The sequence below is a fragment of the Lithobates pipiens genome, unplaced genomic scaffold (genome assembly GCF_037356315.1).
Source record: "Lithobates pipiens isolate NorthernLeopardFrog02 unplaced genomic scaffold, aLitPip1_a1.2 Scaffold_18, whole genome shotgun sequence".
Taxonomy (NCBI): Eukaryota; Metazoa; Chordata; class Amphibia; order Anura; family Ranidae; genus Lithobates; species Lithobates pipiens.
The window spans coordinates 553,420,260-553,426,259 of NW_027507758.1; the positions used below are offsets into that span (position 1 = coordinate 553,420,260).

Consider the following 6,000-nt stretch of genomic DNA (forward strand, 5'->3'; position numbering starts at 1 on the left):
CAGCACCCAACTCTCACTTAAATCTGCCCACTGAGAGGGGAGGGAAAAAGAGGAGTATTTTACAAACAATGATTGTAAACTAAATCTGGAGCCCTCAACAAAAGTCAGAAAAGTCTCTCTACTTTATATATTAAGTGTTTTGCCTATACACAGGAGCATTGTAGGGGTAAGAACTGCATACATCAGACACATTGTTACGTGTTCCCATTCTGCAGTGCAGAGGACTACAGGAAACTAACATAATTCCCAATTAGAGATGAGAATGCTAACAATACTTAAAAGGAGTTGTAAAGTCTCAAGGTTTTTCACCTGAATGTATTCTATGCGTTCAGGTGGGAAGCCTGCGCGGCAGCCACCCCCCCCCCCTATCCTTACCTGAACCTGATCATTCCAGCAACGAGAATGAGCCCAGCAGCTCTAGCTCATGTCTTGGGTCCTCATTGTAGACACTGTTAGCAGCAGGAGCCATTGGCACCCGCTGCTTTCAATCAAATCTAGTGACGCGGGAAGTGGGGCCAAGTCCTGCTGTCTGTGTCAATGGACGCAGCAGCAGGACTCTGGAGCATGCCCACACGAGTGCCCCCATGGAATGCGGCTCTTCGTGGGGGCACTCTAAGAGGAGGAGCCAGGAGCACCGCTGGGGGACCCCAGAAAAGGAGGATCGGGCCGCTGTGCAAAAGACTTGCAGAGGTGGCAAGTATAACATGTTTGTTACTTTAAAAAAAAAAAAAAACAAACAAAACAAACAAAGCTTTACAATCACTTTAATCACCCAAAAGTGGAACTTACGCTCATTTGTCTCCTCTCCACCTCCGGTGCCACAATTGGTACCTTTCGGGAGGGAGGAGGGATAGGATACTTGTCCTTTTTCCAGGCGTCCGTGCCATGGCCCACGACGTCACCGCGGGGCTCCCTCCTCCTCCCTCTGTCACCGAACTAGTAGGAGAGAGGAGCGGGGCCTCGCGCAGTAGGGTTTTGAGTGTGAAGCCGTAAGGCTACACCGCCCGGTTCCCTTTACCCACAATGGCGGTGGCAGCATGCGACAGTTGATGGAAACAGCAGCTGCGGACTCCAGGACAGATAAGTGTCCTATTATTAAAAGCCAGCAGCCGCAGTATGTGTAGCTGCTGGCTTTTAATTTTTTCTTTTTGGGCGGACCTCTGCTTTAAAGTGGAATGTCACTCTCTTACAATCAACACAGACTATTTATATATAACAAAAAAAAAAAAAAAAAACACACAATTTTTTTTTTTTTTTTTTTTTTTAAAGTCAGCAGCTACAAATACTGTAGCTGCTGACTTTTAAAATAAGGACACTTACCTGTCCAGGGTCCAGCAATGTCGGCACCGGAGACCGAACCATCCCTCGGTCCTCGGGTGCTGCATCTTCAGTAAGGAAATCAGGAAATTAAGCCTTGCAGTAGAGCTGCAACTAACGATTAATTTGTCTGTCGACTAATCTATCGATTATTTCTTCGATTAGTCAACGACTATCCGATTATTTTTTTTCTTTTTATTTTTTAATGAATCTAGTGTTTTTTTTTTGATTAGCTATGCATTGCAGGGCAGGGCAGAGTATTGGCGGGCATTGCAGGGCAGGGCAGAGTATTGCAGGGCAGGGCAGAGTATTGCAGGGCAGGGCAGAGTATTGCATAGCGCATAGTATAGTATAGTATTGCAGGGCAGAGTATAGCAGAGCAGGGCATAGCAGGGCCGGGCATGGCAGAGCAGAGTATGGCAGGGCAGGGCAGGGCAGGGTATGGCAGGGCAGGGCAGAGTAGAGCATGGCAGGGCAGAGTAGAGCATGGCAGGGCAGAGTAGAGCATGGCAGGGCAGAGTAGAGCATGGCAGGGCAGAGTAGAGCATGGCAGGGCAGAGTAGAGCATGGCAGGGCAGAGTAGAGCATGGCAGGGCAGAGTAGAGCATGGCAGGGCAGAGTAGAGCATGGCATGGCATGGTAGGGCAGAGCATGGCATGGTAGGGCAGAGTAGAGCATGGCATGGTAGGGCAGAGTAGAGCATGGCATGGTAGGGCAGAGTAGAGCATGGCATGGTAGGGCAGAGTAGAGCATGGCATGGTAGGGCAGAGTAGAGCATGGCATGGTAGGGCAGAGTAGAGCATGGCATGGTAGGGCAGAGTAGAGCATGGCATGGTAGGGCAGAGTAGAGCATGGCATGGTAGGGCAGAGTAGAGCATGGCATGGTAGGGCAGAGTAGAGCATGGCATGGTAGGGCAGGGCAGAGTAGAGCATGGCATGGTAGGGCAGGGCAGAGTAGAGCATGGCATGGTAGGGCAGGGCAGAGTAGAGCATGGCATGGTAGGGCAGGGCAGAGTAGAGCATGGCATGGTAGGGCAGGGCAGAGTAGAGCATGGCATGGTAGGGCAGGGCAGAGTAGAGCATGGCATGGTAAGGCAGGGCAGAGTAGAGCATGGCATGGTAGGGCAGGGCAGAGTAGAGCATGGCATGGTAGGGCAGGGCAGAGTAGAGCATGGCATGGTAGGGCAGGGCAGAGTAGAGCATGGCATGGTAGGGCAGGGCAGAGTAGAGCATGGCATGGTAGGGCAGGGCAGAGTAGAGCATGGCATGGTAGGGCAGAGTAGAGCATGGCATGGTAGGGCAGAGTAGAGCATGGCATGGTAGGGCAGAGTAGAGCATGGCATGGTAGGGCAGGGCAGAGTATTGCATTGGCAGGGTATGGAGGGATGGCTGCATCCATCCGACCTCTCCCCTCCACTGCACAGATCAGTACAGAGAGGGGAGAGAGAAACCGGCGTCATGTCATGACGCCGGTTTGTTTACAAGTGATCGCTCCATCGGAGCGATCACATTTTAAACACCTGGGTGTAGAAAGATGGTCGCCGCTTCGGAGCTAGGCCGAAGCCGCGGCCTCTCCTAAGGCCGAGACCGCGTCTATGGTGCCAAGATCTGTGCCACCTTGCTGAAAATCTTATATGTAGCAAGACACACTTGAACTACAGCACAATCAACTAACTTATGCTTAGTGCGTTTATTTTCTCTTCCATCTGGATACGGATATGAAATCTTCATGCACTGGATACCGTCGCAGCCAGTGTGCTATTGCTGGGTGTTCAGTGCATTCCCTCCACCTTTAACCACTTCAGCTCTTGAAGATTTACTCTGCTTCATGACCAGGCCACTTTTTTGCAATACCGCACTGCGTTACTATAACTGACAATTGTGTGGTCGTGCAACATTGCACCTAAATAAAACATGTGCTTCCCCCCCCCACAAATAGAGCTTTCTTTTCCTTTCCTTACCTCTGAGGCTTATTTTTTGCACTATAAACAAAAAAAAGACCACCAATTTTGAATAGAAAAAACAATATTTTTTATTTTCTACTATAAAACACGTCTAATAAAAATATTTAAAAAATAAATAAAAATTTCTTCTTCAGTTTAGACCTATATATATTCTGCTACATTTTGTTAAAAAAATCCCAATAAGCGTATATTGATTGGTTTTGCACAAACGTTATATCATGTACAAACTATGTGATGTATTCACAGAATGTTTATTTATTTTTATTAGTAATGCCAGCAATCAATGACTTGTAATACAATATTGCGCAGACAATTGGACACAAACTTTTTTGGGAACCAGTGACACCAATAGTGATCAGTGCTAAAAATATGCACTGTCACTCTACTGACACTGGCTGGGAAGGGGTTAACATAAGGGGGTGATCAAAAAGTTTACCCAGCCCAGTGTGCCCAGCCTGTGTTTTTATACAGCGTGTGAGGTGCTTTCATTAGGGGAAGACGTGGATCCTTGTCCCTGCTTTGCAATCTGTCTTGTTTACATGGGCAGACTGCTGTTCTGCCTCTGTACAGAATGACAGGCCTGTGCTGGTGGACATCAAGTCCATAGTACCCCACCCACTGGCTCCCGTTGTGAATAATCTTAGCAGGGGTGAGCCGCCTACGGCGCTCATTTGTGGCCGCTACTTCGGAAATGCAGGATCATGGAGATACATATACATACACACACACACATATACATATACATATACATATATATATATATATATATATATACATATACATATACATATACATATATATATATATATATATAATTACACACACACACATACATACACACACACACACACATCACACATAATCCTCTGCACAGTGGCTAACCTGTAACAGTAAAAAGGGAGGGGTGGGCTCCCTCTAGGCACACCTGCCCTTAATCTGTCCATTCTTATATATGTGCTCCAACTTTGGAGACTCAAATAAGACCCCTTTCACACTACAGCACTCCCAACACACCCCAAAGATGCTGTTTTTTTTTTTATAAAATCCCACAAGAGCACCGTCCCAGTATGAAAAGCACACACTGCAAAAAAAAAATGTATTTTTTTGCTAGAGGCAATTTCTAGTGCTAAAATGCCTGAAAACTGGGGTACCGTGAATTGGCCACTGAAGAGTCATTGCGCTTTGTTGCAGGCTGGCTAGTGGAGCTGGAAATTTTTGTCTTGCTTACCCTTCCATGAGCTTCTTAATATAAAGGCAAGGTATAGGTTGGGGTTGTAGCCATTTATAATGAAATCTCCCCACACCCACCCACTGGGCAGAAGTCATGTTTGTGGGGGCCAGCAGCCATCTTTAAAAGCAGAAAGGTGCAAATGAGACTGAACTAAACCTAAACCTTTCCTGATCACTACAGTTCCCTATAGTACAAGCTGGTGTAAGATGTGTGGCCGATTCTCATCCCTACTCCAGGCACATCAACATGTAAAAATTGGATAGGACAGATTGTCAACAGGGAAGCTTTTGGAGAGAAGGACTTTACCTAGCCACCATTTTTATTATGTGAGGCCCAAGTTGGTCAGAAATCCGTAATTCACATGAAATTGCAGGACAGGAGGACATATGACCAACTCAGTGCCACCTGTACATATAAATAGATTTCTAAACTGTACTTAGTCAGGGCGTGCCGGTTTGTTTGTCAAGACACGAACTGTGTGTGTGTGTGTGGGCTGTGAGTGTGTACAGGGCAGAGAGCAGGACAGGTAATAGGAGATGAAGTACTATGGGAAAAGCCAAGTAACCTCCCCCTGTAAAGACAGGAATGTTAGATTTCTTATCTGATTAACATACTTCAGAAATGTGGAAATCTTCCCAAAAGTGAAGTCATCAGACTCCATCCTGTAGAATCAGATCAGGTTACACATTGGCCAGTTTCCATCAACCACTGCACAGAGCTACAAACCAGTACTGATGGGGAAGAGTAGACAAGGGAGTTGATTTACTACAAATGGAAAGAGCAAAATCTGGTGCAGCTGTGCATGGTGGCCAATCGGCTTCCAACTTCAGCTTGTTTAATTAAAGTGATTGTAAAAGATCACCTTGTAAAACAACCCATTCCGTAGTAGAAGAGCGGCCGGGAGTCACATAACCAGCCTGAAGATCAGCAAAAAAAGATGTATAGAAGCTTCGTTCGCCACGTCCACTTACACTGTGTGTTATAGGTGGATACTAGAGAGGGGCTGGCAGAGTAAAAATAAATAAACACGTTAAGCTTTGACAAAAAACCTGGAAGCCGATTGGTTACAATGCACAGCTGCACCAGATTTTACACTCTCCAGTTCAAGTAAATCAATCCCTATGCAATTTTTTCTTCACCAACATTATAATCCATATGACCCTTTAGCCGTATAAACTAAAGTGAGGCATAAAACTATATTTTGCTGAGCATTCAGATAGGACTGTTCTAGAAAAGAATTTACCAGTGGAAGCAAGAAATATGTGAACAGCACCGAAAACAGCAGCCATACACAGCTTGAATCATCCTGCTGAGCTGGACGAAATTCAAGCGGTAGGTGGCCCCATCAGAACCACCCAGTTTGGAAAAAATACATTTTTTGTTGAAGGATTTGTGTGGAAAAATTGTCAGCCGAACAGTGACTGCACCCAGGCTAAAGGAATCCAGATGATTTCTCTTAAACTATAAATGACCCACAAAACAAGCCCC

General features: G+C 46.1%; 1 protein-coding gene across 4 annotated transcripts in view; it reads right to left on the bottom strand.

Moving 5' to 3' along the window:
• CD2AP (CD2 associated protein) overlaps positions 1-6,000 on the bottom strand; it is a 192,051-nt gene that overhangs the window by 108,120 nt on the left and 77,931 nt on the right. The gene's annotated exons all lie outside the window — the stretch shown is intronic.